This window comes from Herpailurus yagouaroundi, unplaced genomic scaffold (genome assembly GCF_014898765.1).
Source record: "Herpailurus yagouaroundi ecotype Mexico unplaced genomic scaffold, PumYag 142, whole genome shotgun sequence".
NCBI lineage: Eukaryota > Metazoa > Chordata > Mammalia > Carnivora > Felidae > Herpailurus > Herpailurus yagouaroundi.
The window spans coordinates 24,760,170-24,772,515 of record NW_024412397.1 but is presented as its reverse complement, the minus strand read 5'-3'; the positions used below and the strand labels follow the sequence as shown (position 1 = coordinate 24,772,515).

General features: G+C 41.7%; 1 long non-coding RNA gene across 1 annotated transcript; it reads right to left on the bottom strand.

Annotated features, from left to right (window-relative positions):
* Nucleotides 1–465: 465 nt before the first annotated feature.
* LOC121032639 (uncharacterized) lies at nt 466–12,265 on the bottom strand. Its single transcript, XR_005791404.1, has 3 exons — nt 12,151–12,265; nt 9,098–9,134; nt 466–719 (listed from the first exon to the last, which is right to left on the bottom strand). It is a non-coding gene; the product is annotated as an uncharacterized LOC121032639 (long non-coding RNA).
* Nucleotides 12,266–12,346: the final 81 nt, after the last annotated feature.

Genomic DNA, 12,346 nt, shown 5'->3' with positions numbered 1-12,346 from the left:
GTAAAAATCTCATCCTTTTGGCATCATCAAGGAACAAAACTTCTCCACTCAAAGCTTAACTCTTAAGGACCTACATAAAAATTAAATGAACACTCTCACCACTTCTTAAACCGAATATATTGAACAAAACAACGTTTCTTTTAGAGCTCATGGTTTAAAAAAATAAAACAAGGGGCGCCTGGGTGGCTCAGTCAGTTGAGCTGTCCGGCTTCGGCTCAGGTCATGATCTCGCGGTCTGTGAGTTCGAGCCCCGCGTCGGGCTCTGTGCTGACAGCTCAGAGCCTGGAGCCTGTTTTGGATTCTGTGTCTCCCTCTCAATCTGCTTCTCCCCCACTCATGCTCTGTCTCTCTCTCTTTCTCTCAAAAATAATTAAACATTAAAAAACAAAACAAAACAAAACAAAACAATATCACCGGGAAGAGCCCGGTTTCGCCGTAATGAATCAGTAAATCCAGAGCCCGGTGTAGCAGTATATCCTATATTGGTTTGCTAGGCCCACTGTAACAAAGTGCCACAGAGTGGGTGGCGTAAATGACAGAAGTTTGTTGTCTCACAGTTCTGGAGGATGGAAGTCCAAGACCAAGGTGCTGGCAGCATTGGTACCTTCTGAGGGCTGTGAGGGAAGGATCTGTCCCACGCTTCCTTCTCTTTGGCCTGTACTCCCCCTGCATCTTTACCGTGTCTTCCCTTCATCTGTATCTCTGTGTCCAAATATCCCCTTTTAATAAAGACATCAGGCATATTGGATTAGTACCCACCTATTGGCCTCAGTTTAACTTGATTAGCCCTTTAAAGACCCCATTTCCAAATGAGGTCACATTCTGAGGTAGTGGTGGCTAGGACTTCAACATCCGAATTGGGGGAGGGGTCCGTGCACAGTTGAACTCCGATTTGGCCTTCGATGAGCTGAATCACCAGTCTATTTTGATGAACAATAAGCATGAGAAGGGTGCTGTTACCATTCCATAGCTGCCATGGATGGAAGGGCATAACCAAGAGCTGGGCAAGACCCATGGAGCCTGATGGATGGTGGGGATTGTTGCTCCGACAGGCAACGGGGCAGGTAGTGTGGAAATGCATCGTGTGAAGTGGGGCGGGGAGCTGGGCCCAGGCATTAAGGGGAAGTGCATGGTCTGGCAGTGGGGTATAGGGACCCATGTCGGGCAGAGAAGAAAATGGGCCAGTGTAGGTCCTGGGAGCAGCTTCACTGAGGTGTGATGAGGGAAGAGCTGAGCCACTCACCTGCAGAATGTGCAAGGAACTGCTAAGCTGTGGAGAGGGGAAGGATTGAGCTTTGCTGCTGTAGGCACCACCGTGGCATGGGCACATCTGAGCTGGCATGATTGTGTTGCTTCCTATGAGTGTGGCTAGGCTCTGGGGAGTTGTTTGAGGCTCAGAACCCTTCTAGGCAGCCTCCATTTCTCTCAAACGTCAATAGCAACTGGGAGGATAAATCTGTGCTTGGGTTTGTCCCCTCTGCTATAACAGTAATTTAACATCGTGTGAGAGATCTCTGATGTAATTCAACCATTTCCTAGGTTATCTGGGAAGTTTATTTGGAGGTCTGGGAGATATAGTAAATCCTGGGAGTGTTCTAATGAGGTCTGATCAATCTTTGATGTAAAGATCTAAAATCTTAGAAGCATCTTGGAAATACATGAATTATTATTAATTTAGCTGTAAGGCTTACACAAGATGTAGAAGCATACTCTGTTTGCTTGGTCATATCTACACAGATAGAATTTTCCAAAATGTGGAAATCACCTCATTATACAGATTTGGACATCATAATGACAGTTAATAAAATGAAATTCCAATTGAGTCTTCATTAAAAAAAATTTTTTAATGTTAATTTATTTTTGAGAGAGAGAGAGAGAGAGAGCATGAGCAGGGGAGGGGCAGAGAGAGAGAGAGGGAGACACAGAAATCGAAGCAGGCTCCAGGGTCTGAGCTGTCAGCACGGAGCCCAATGCGGGGCCTGAACTCACAAACTATGAGATCATGACCTGAGCCAGAGTCTGATGCTTAACCAACTGAGCCAATCAGGCGCCCCTTGAGTTTTCATTTTTATTGCTAAGTTTTTTTTAAGGAGAAGAACTTGCAGAAGGTAAGCAAGAAAAACACCTTGGTTCTAGAAGATTAGAACATAGTCAGCAAAATGAACACATCTATATAAATGGTATACAAACAGTTCTTTCTGGTTTTCCTGTGACCCATTAGTAGAGATCTGACTGGCAGGTATTTCTGCAATTAATTGATTCTAGAAAACTTGGCAAGGCTTGCTGTTCTCTGCTTCGAGAATTGGAAACGGCCCAGTTTATAAATATGAATATAACAGTGTCCTTTACGTGTTCAATGTTTTGGGAAAAGTCTCTGTCAAAAGATATGGTTTTTGTGACTTATAATACTTGATCTCAAATATTTATACATAAAGTACTGATGCTCTGTTGTAAGAAATATTTTACCAAATTCAAAGTATATCGATATGTGAAAGCCACGACCTAAGTGTACGTGTTAGTTGCCTTCTCCTCAAGGTCCACTCTCCATGATTGTCCACCCAGTCCTGGACTGAGGGGGCCTGACCTATATGGACTGCTTCAAGATTTCCCTTTGCCTCCTGGCTTCAGGATGGGTCCAGCCAATGGAAGTAGGGGTTATCAGAAGAAGACCCACAGGTGGGAAGAAAATACAGGCAGATATTTATTCTCCTAGCTTCCTTCCTGTTGAGTTTCTGACAGGGGTGCTCTGAACCTAACCAGAGGTCACAGCTCCTGCCAGGTGGCCGCTTCCACAGAGCTGCCTCCGCAAACTCATGTGACTTTAAGTCTTCACATTTAGAGATAATAACTGTTCCTTAAGGTTATAAGCCCCAGGGAACTGCACCATCAATTGTCACCTTCTGAAAACTCTGCCATGTTTTTCAAGCAGTCCCTTTGATTAAATTCTCCTCAAATTACCCAGGTTTTTTTCCGTCTTATTTTTGTCAAGGCATTGATTATATAGTGCGTTTACTCTTTTCTTTGTGTGAACTAAGCATATGGCAGAAAACAGTAACATACAATCTCTGTGAAAAACTGGGGAGATTTTGTACTATAAAGCTGCTCTATTAATACATCTCGTCCTCCTTTTCTTTTAGTAGAAACCGGTGCTCCAATTTCTAGTCAGCTCTGAGTCTCTCTTGAGGTCAGCTTAGCCACAACCAGTCAGGATTCAAGGGGCTGTTTTCACCTTGTTATTGTTTGGGTTGGGTATTTTATGCCCCCCAAGTGCAACAACCATCCTCTAGAATATGTGAGGTAGAAGGAAGAAAGATTTCCTTCTTAATATTATTGAAAAAATATTAAGTTTTTTATTTGCGTCCTTGTCCCTTCCCCTCAACAGGCCACTGAACTTCTCACCTTATTCTTTTATTACATGGACACATTCTGTTGCATTAAAATGCTAGACTCTAGAAGCCAGAGACATAAATTAGCCTCTCATAGTTGAAGATGTGTGTGTGTGTACGATATAGTGAGCCGTGTCCCCTCAAAATTCATATGTTGAAGCCCTAACCCAACAATGTGACTCAATTTCGAGATATGACTTTTAAGAGTTTAATTCCATTGTAGTCTAAAAATATACTTTGTGGGGCGCTTGGGTGGCGCAGTCGGTTAAGCGTCCGACTTCAGCCAGGTCACGATCTCGCGGTCCGTGAGTTCGAGCCCCGCGTCGGGCTCTGGGCTGATGGCTCAGAGCCTGGAGCCTGTTTCCGATTCTGTGTCTCCCTCTCTCTCTGCCCCTCCCCCGTTCATGCTCTGTCTCTCTCTGTCCCAAAAATAAATAAAAAACGTTGAAAAAAAATGTAAATAAAAATATACTTTGTATCACTTGTAGTCTTCTAAATTTTTTAAGGTGTACTTTATAGCCCATGGGGTGCCTGGGTGGCTCAGTGGGTCAAGTGTCCTACCCTTGATTTCAGCTCAGGTTGTGATCTCAAGGTTCATGGAATTGAGCCCAGTGTTGGGCTCTGCGCTGACAATGTGGGGCCTGCTTGGGATTCTCTCTTTCTCCCTCTCTCTCTGCCCCTCCAGTGAGTTCTCTCTCTCAAAAATAAATAATAAATAAATAAATAAATAAATAAATAAATAAATAAATAAGAAGGTGTACTTTATGGTCCAGAATGTGGTCTATCTCGGTGAATGGTCTCTGCAAGCTTGAAAAGAATGTGTATTCTGCTTTTGTTAGCCAGAATATTCCATAAATGTCAATTAGATCAATTTATAGTGTTGTTCCATTAAACTATATCGTAAATGATTTTTCTGCCTGCTTGATCTATTAGTTATTGACGGACAGATGTTGGATCTCCAGCTATAATAGCGCATTGGTCTATTTTTCTTTTTTTTCTATCAGGTTTTGCCTCACATATTATGATGCTCTGCTGTTAGGTGCATGCATGTTTAAGAATGTAAGTCTTCTTGGAAAATGACCCCTCTATTATTCTGTAGTGTCGCTTTTTATCCCTGATAATTTTCCTTGTTCTGAAGTCTACTTTGTCCAATATGAATATAACTACTTTAGTTTTCTTTTGATTAGCATTATCGTTGTAATCTTTCTCCATACCTTTACTTTTAATCTATTGGATTCTGTATATTCAAAGTGGTTTTCTTGTAGACAACTTATGGTTGGATCTTTTTTTTTTTAATCCACTCTGACAATTTCTGTCTTTTAATTGGCATAATTAGACCCATTCACATTTAAAGTGATTATTGAGCACTGGGTGTTATATGTAAGTGATGAATCACTAAATTCTACTCCTGAAATTATTATTACGCTGTATGCTAAGTTGGATTTAAATAAAATTAAGAAATTTTTTTAAAAAGCTATATTAAAAAAATAAAGTGATTATTCATATATTTGGGTTAATATCAGTCATGCTTGTGAGTATTTTCTATTTGTTGCCAGAGGATTCTTTTTCTACTTTCTTTGAGTTTCATTGAGCATGGTTTATTTTTTTTTTTTAATTTTTTTTTCAATGTTTATTTATTTTTGGGACAGAGAGAGACAGAGCATGAACGGGGGAGGGGCAGAGAGAGAGGGAGACACAGAATCGGAAACAGGCTCCAGGCTCTGAGCCATCAGCCCAGAGCCCGATGCGGGGCTCGAACTCACGGACCGCGAGATCGTGACCTGGCTGAAGTCGGACGTTTAACCGACTGCGCCACCCAGGCGCCCCAGAGCATGGTTTATTTTTTAAATTTATTTATTTATTTAGAGAGAGAGAAAACAAGGGAGGGGCAGAGAGAGAAGGAGAGAGGGAATGCCAAGCAGCCTCTGCCACCGTCAGCACAGAACCTGACACAAGGCTTGATCTCATGAACTGTGAGATCATGACCTGAGTCGAAATCAAGGGTCAGACACTTAACCGACTGGGCCACCCAGGTGCCCTGAGCATTTTTTATTAGTAAACAGTTACACTTCTTTCGTAAGAAATTAGTGGTTTCCCTAGAATTTGCAATATACTATAATATTTGTGGGGCTAAAAAACATTTTTTTTAATGTTTATTTGAGAGACAGAGACAGAGCATGAGTGGGGGAGGGGCAGAGAGAGAGGGAGACACAATCTGAAGCAGGCTCCAGGTTCTGTATTTGTGGAGTTTTAAAACCACCACTGTGTATGTACAGATATATAGGAAGGAAAAAATTGCAAATGTTTCAATTTGAAGAATTTAAGTGAAGGGTATATGGATGTTTGCTGTTCAATTCTTTCCATTTTTTTGTATGGCTGAAATTTTTCAAAAAAAAGAATATGGGGGGAGGAATGCTACTGTACCGTTGTTGGAGGCCAGCCAGCCAGCCTGATTTTTTTTTTTCTTTCTTGTAGTCAATTCGCTTTTCACCTGAATGGTTGAAGTATTCTTTCTTTATCCTTAAGGTGGAATAACTTACCTCTGATATTTACAGTTGTAAAGCGTCCCTTAATAACTTTTCCTTGAATGCGGTGTGCATCTCCACCTAGAAGCTCAATTTTTTTTTTCTGGGTAATCACCTGTATTAAATCTTCTGGCCATTATGGGGGTTACTTTGCATTTAGGACACAAATTATCCTCATGTTGGATAATTTCTATCTTCTGTTTCTGTGGGCTTCTCTGTGTTTTCTTTAATTTCTTTTTTTTTCAACTGCATGCACTCTGATCATCTTAAGCTTTTCTCTTAACTTGATTTCCAAAGGTGTCTCTTCTAGTCCTTGCTATTTGTAATTCAGTGTATTAATTCTGTAATCGTGTTTTTTGGCCCCTCAATTTATATGTATATACGTATATTTTTTAAATGTTTATTTATTTATTTTGAGAGGGGGAGGGGGAGGGGCAAAGGGAGAGGGAGAGAGAGAATCCCAAGCAGGCTCAAAGCTCAGGGTAGAGCCTAACGCAGGGCTCAATTCTATTAGTGTGAGATCATGACCGGAACCTAAATCAAGAGTTGGTCACTTAACCAACTTAGCCACCCAGGTGCCCTTCCAGGTGGAACCTGGAGTCTGCTTCAGATTCTGTGTCTCCCTCTCTCTCTGCCCCTCCCCTGCTCATGCTCTGTCTCTGTCTCTCAAAAATAAATAAACATTAAAAAAATTTTTTTAGCTCCACAAATATTATAGTATATTGCAAATTCTAGGGAAACCACTAATTTTTTAATAAAAGAAGTGTGTGTGTGTGTGTGTGTGTGTGTGTATCGTTTTAAGAGAGAGAGAGTGAGCACACATGAGCAGGAGAGGGGCAGAGAGAGAGGGAGACACAGAATCCGAAGCCGGCTCCAGGCTCTGAGCTGTCAGGGCAAAGCCAGATGCGGGTCTCGATCTCACAAACCGTGACACCATGACCTAAGCCAAAGTCAGACACTTAACAAACTGAGCCACGCAGGCACCCCTCAATTTATATTTTTCAGTCTGAAGCTCTCCTTTTTATCATTTTCTTTTGTTTCTCTTTACTCTCTTCTTGATGAAGTCTTATTTTTAATTAGTATATATACAATTCACAGAGATATAAAATGTCTTGTTATTCCTTTATGTATTCCTATAGATCATTTTCTTTATCATTCCTTGCATGATTTCCTCCTTCCTTGCCTCCCCCACTTTCTCATTTTCATTGTTAAATGCACCGAGCCATTTGTTCTGCTTTTTGCAGTTTCAACGAATAGTCCATCTCTTTGGGGAACACGCTCAACCTTTGGGTCATTTCCCAATGGGAAACTGGACTCAGCGACAGAGTGATTGCCAAGAATAGGGGGGAAAGAAAGGCTATCCCTCAGTTGGTAATCTTCAGATTGCTTGCAATTCTTAGATTTGTGGGTTTTCCAATATGATTTCAGGTGGTCGTGTGGTGAGGAGTCAGGCCTCTGCCTTTCCACTTTGCTCCAGAATCTTCTACTTCCCTCCTTGACATCAGTTTTTGAAGTTTATTACCTTACATTATCTCTGTTTATTGCCGATTATTAATGATTTTTTGGGAGGCAAGGATTTAAAAAAAACTTATTTGGGGGACATTTGTTAAGAAGTAGGGAAAGCAAAATGTGGGTCAGTCTTAATTCTCCCTTTTAACTTAAAAGTCTATTACTCTCCACCTTGTCATGTTTATATTTAAAAGCAGGTCACAGGAAGAGGGAATTCCTTTTTTTTTTTTTTTCTTTTTGAGAGACAGAGAGAGAGAGAACACATATGTGTGCGAGTGGGGAAGAGGCAGAGGAAGAACGAGAGAGAAAATTTTAAGCAGGCTCCATGCCCAGCACAGAGCTTGACTCAGGGCTCAATCCCACGACCATGAGATCATGACCTGAGCTGAAACCAGAAGTAGGGTGTTTGACTGACTAAGCCACCCAGGCTCCCCAGGAAATACTTCTCAAAAGGAACAAACCCTAATGCTTTGAGCTGAGCATGATGTCAGAAGTCATCTACTCCTCAAGTTCACAGAGCTAGTTAATGACTGAGCTGGGACTACCTAAAGGTCTCTTGATATTTTTTCCCCCGTCTTCCTCTTTCTCACTAATGGGTGGAATTCTCTCAGAGAGAGAGAAGTGTGTGTGTAGTTTTCATGCTGGTGACTTTCCTTCCCTGCCTCTAACCATACTACATCCCTCTGAGTCTTTGTAAGAGACACCCTGGGGGCCCGGAAATTGGGGCTCTAAGTATAACACTAAAAAAGCACACACTGGATAAAGACTCCATAAAATGAGGAGAGAACACTAGGGGAAAAGTGTAAGCTTTTTTCTTTCTCTTTTTCTCTCTAGTTTAAAAAAAAAACCCTCGACCAAACAAACAAACAAACAAACAAAACCAAAAAAATGCCACCAAGAGGCTTAAATCATTTTAGGGTATGAAACATTGTAAAACTGAGGAGTTTGATTTTCTGGGCTGATTCACCTCAGCTGCTCTGACAGGCAATGAGAATTGAGAAATGGTCCCCATGAGAACTGTATAATGAGTGTACGCCTTGGGTTTTAATATTGTCAGTTGGAAAATGACTTAAGAACAAGATAAAGGAGCGTAGTTTAGCAGGGAATGTAAAAACACAATCTGCCTTGAATGTTATAACTCCCCAAAGGGTCAGACCTATCTCTGATCTGTGAGGTATCTCAGAATGCACCCCGTCTATTACACTGGGAGCTTTCCCTCTTCAGGAAGTAGAGCTATGAAGCTGTCCCCAAACTTATTGGTCACTATCCACCGTTAAAACCAGAGGGTTAAGTATTTCTCCAGCTTCCCAGAAGCGCAGAGTCCTATTGCTTAAAGAGATTTTGATCTTTATTCTACAATGAGGATCTTAGTTGATTCTGACTTGGGGACATCCAGAAATAAATTAAACTTGACCCCTAGCTGCAAGAAAAGGACAAAAAGGAAGTACAAAAAATACAAAGAAAAGTATTTTCTGTCAAAGTCAGTTGAGTATCAAACACTTAGAATTCATAAATAATCCAGAATTGCACGTGTGGAATATGCATGGCATGAGAGAATGAAACAATGATGGGAGTCTTTAGGTTCAAAACATAAAACATGGGGGTGAGTGAAAGACCCTTTTGGTTCTGAGAGGTAACAGAGTCTCATCAAAAGAGGACAGGCTCTGAGATACTCACTTGTGCAAGTACGTGATTATAAGCCTCAGTTCCTCATCTGTAAATTACAGATCATAATTGTAAGTATTCATGTTTATTACAAAGATTAAATAGGATAATCTGTGCAAAATGCCTGAATTAGACTAAGTACCCACTAAAAGTTTATTGATGTTATCATTGTTATTATTTTTCCCTGAAGACTAGAGTTCACATTGCTTTTACTCTTGCTTATATTTCTTGCAAGGACCAGTCCAGCAATTTCTTCTATCTTGCTCATATAAAAATAAAGGGAAACCTCTCTGACATGGAATCAGGAGACTAGAAGGAGCCTTACCATTCCATGTCAATTATAGGAAGAATTGTCAATTATAGACCCCAGCAGAAGAATCATCAATAAGACGGAATCATCAATTACAGACCCCAACACAGAAAGATGTACATTGCATCCCCTACAAGAAATCAATCCCCTCTGCAACTCAGCCAATGAGAAACTCTTGCTTTTCTCCAACAAACTTTTGTTCAAAACAACCCCTCCCAATTTCCTCATCCTTGTCTGTAAAATTACATTCCAGAAACCATTTCTGTCCTACTCTCAGACCCTGTGTTTTGGGTAGGATTATCCTAACTCCCAGCTCCAGGATATGTGGCCAACCTGACCATTCCACCCCCCTAAACAGGCTGCTTAGTTTAAGACTGGGCAGATGACTCAAATTAGACCAATGATTTTGCTAGATTCCATAGGAAAGCAAGAACTGCTAACCTATTAGAGTCTGAGTCTAGAGGTACCAGCGGTCACCATAGGGAAAAGGCTGCCTGGGAATGGAATCAGCACAGAGGAATGCAGAACTGAGAGATAGAGGTGGTTCTTTAATAAAATGTTTGAATTTCTGGCTCCAGCTGTAACTGCAGACCTACACATGTACCCTTTATTGTTTTATAAGCCAAATGAAGTCCTTTTTTTCTTGCTTAAGTCAGTTTGGCTTGAGTTTCTGTCATTGTATTTCAAGTCTTGATAAATAATCCTGTCTTAGAAAGAAATATGAACTAGGCAGTGTAATCCAGTTACTCATTTCTATATTTTTCCCACATTTCCCCCCCCTCCTCTTGAATTCAGTGCCTTTATGCTCTCATCTTCCTATTTGTTTTCTCATGGGAAATAATCTGATAATGTTTGTTCTTGATGCTACAGGGTGAATTTGTGTTACTGTGTTACTTTTCTTAGAATATTGACATTTGAGGCCTTACATTTATTCCTACAATGAGGGGCGCCTGGGTGGCGCAGTCAGTTAAGCGTCCGGCTTCAGCCAGGTCACGATCTCGCGGTCTGTGAGTTCGAGCCCCGCGTCGGGCTCTGGGCTGATGGCTCGGAGCCTGGAGCCTGTTTCCGATTCTGTGTCTCCCTCTCTCTCTGCCCCTCCCCCGTTCATGCTCTGTCTCTCTCTGTCCCAAAAATAAATAAAAACGTTGAAAAAAAAATTTTATTCCTACAATGAAAGGCTTTGTTCCTGTTAAATGACTTAGCCTTAGATAAGTAGGTATGTCAAAATTAAAAGAAACATTAAAAATGTATCAACCAAATAACAATGTGTGATTCTTATTTGGATTCTAATTCAAACAAATGAAAGTTTAAAAATAAATGATGATATAATCAGGGGATTGAACATTGGATATTTGGTATTCAGAAATAATTGTTAAAATACTTATGTGTGATCATGCTAACATGGTAATTTTTAAAGAGTTTCTATTTTCAGGAGATAAATCTGTAGATGTTTTGGATGGAAAGATATAATATTTGAGATTTGCTTCAAAATATTCCAGGGGTCCCTGGGTGGCTGAGTCAGCCAAACTCTAGATTTTGGCTCAGGTCATGATCCCAGGGTCATGGGATTGAGTCCCAAGTAGGGCTCTGCACTGAGTGTGGACATGCTTGGGATTCTCTGTCTCTCCCTCTCTCTTTCCCACTGCCCCTCTCCCCCATTTGCATGCTTTCTCTAAAATAAAGATAGTAATAATAAAAAATAAAATATTCCAGTAGGTAAAAGGTAAGAGGACAGGAGGTACAGATGAAAAAAATTTGAGATAAATTAATAATGGTTGAAGCTGGGGTGATGGGTTGAGCATGGGGTTCGTTATCTTAAATTCTAACTTTATAAGTTTGAAATTTTCCCTCAGAGATTTTTAAAAGTAATAAGTAGAAATGGCCAAGGCTGCTATGTGCCTATCCAGAACCTATGCTCTCCTTCTCCCTTACAAGCAGAACCCCTACATGGTTGAGGATGCAATGTAACTATCTAAATCAAAAAACTTTTTGATGATTTTTTTCTTCCAGTCTTGCTTTTGCAAATGTGAATGACCTGTGAAATCAGATAGAAGCCATTGGGTGTAGCTTCCATGAATGTGACCCTTGTCTCTTTTCTGCTGCCTTAGACCAAGACCTGAGGAAGGAATTGGCAGGGTCATCTTGCCTCACAGACAACCTGAAGACCAGAATGCATGACGCTGTGGAGGGTGGTGCCAAAAGTTAGAAGGAATCTGCATAGTTGATGACTGTGGAGATGCCACACCAGCTCCGGGATACTTCCCCCCGCCCCTTTTTTTTTTCAACAGGGATAATTAACCTTTTTTTTATCTTTTTTTAGCGTTTATTCATTTTTGAGACAGAGAGAGACAGAGCACGAATGGGGGAAGGTCATAGAGAGAGGGAGACGCAGAATCTGAAACAGGCTGCAGGCTCTGAGCTGTCAGCACAGAGACCGACGCGGGGCTCAAACTCACGACCGCGAGATCATGACCTGAGCTGAAGTCAGACGCCCAGCCGACTGAGCCACCCAGGCGCCCCTAACCTTTTTTATCTTAAATTTGTATTCGCGCTCACAGAGGCTGTAAACTCTATGAGGACAAGGTCCCTCCCCGTCTCTAAGTTCACAAACTTGGGTGCTTTTTGGAGTTATCTGGGGTGCTTTTTAAAATATCAGGGAGTGGGCCCCTCTTCCAGAGTGCCTGATTTCAATGGAATTGGAATTTGTAAAAGCTGCCCTTGGTGATTTTAACGTGCAGCCAGCTTGGACACTCACTGTTAGAGCTCGCGGCCCCTGGCCGGTGGGTGGTGACGGCCAGGGATCACGCCTCACCGCCGGCGCTAGGAGGAGCAGTGGCCCTGGCAGCCGGGCGCTTCAAAGCCCACTCAGCCCCGCCCTTTCCCCGCCCACTCCCCGCCCTTTCCCCCCGCTCAGGGGCGGCCCCGGAAGGCGCCGTAACTCGAACTGTCTT